The sequence below is a fragment of the Cynoglossus semilaevis genome, chromosome 10, assembly GCF_000523025.1.
Source record: "Cynoglossus semilaevis isolate Cse_v1.0 chromosome 10, Cse_v1.0, whole genome shotgun sequence".
Taxonomy (NCBI): domain Eukaryota; kingdom Metazoa; phylum Chordata; class Actinopteri; order Pleuronectiformes; family Cynoglossidae; genus Cynoglossus; species Cynoglossus semilaevis.
The window spans coordinates 19,245,473-19,245,866 of record NC_024316.1 but is presented as its reverse complement, the minus strand read 5'-3'; the positions used below and the strand labels follow the sequence as shown (position 1 = coordinate 19,245,866).

Genomic DNA, 394 nt, shown 5'->3' with positions numbered 1-394 from the left:
ACTCTGTAGTACTGCTGTAGTACCTCTGTATTAACTCTGTAGTAACTCTGTAGTACTGCTGTAGTAACTCTGTAGTACCTCTGTATTAACTCTGTAGTACAGCTGTAGTACTTCTGTAGTAACTCTGTAGTACTGCTGTAGTACCTCTGTATTAACTCTGTAGTAACTCTGTAGTACTGCTGTAGTAACTCTGTAGTACCTCTGTATTAACTCTGTAGTACAGCTGTAGTACTTCTGTAGTAACTCTGTAGTAACTCTGTAGTACAGCTGTAGTAACTCTGTAGTAACGCTTCGACTGTAGGTCAGACTGTAGGGAGCTAACCTTCAGTGTAGACTGAACCTGCTGCAGACCCTCCCCCCCCCCCCCCGCCCCCCCACGGCCCCGCACTTCGCT

At 46.2% G+C, this 394-nt stretch overlaps 1 protein-coding gene across 1 annotated transcript in view; it reads left to right on the top strand.

Moving 5' to 3' along the window:
- The window catches only part of zhx3b (zinc fingers and homeoboxes 3b), an 18,577-nt gene that overhangs the window by 15,472 nt on the left and 2,711 nt on the right, over positions 1-394 (top strand). The gene's annotated exons all lie outside the window — the stretch shown is intronic.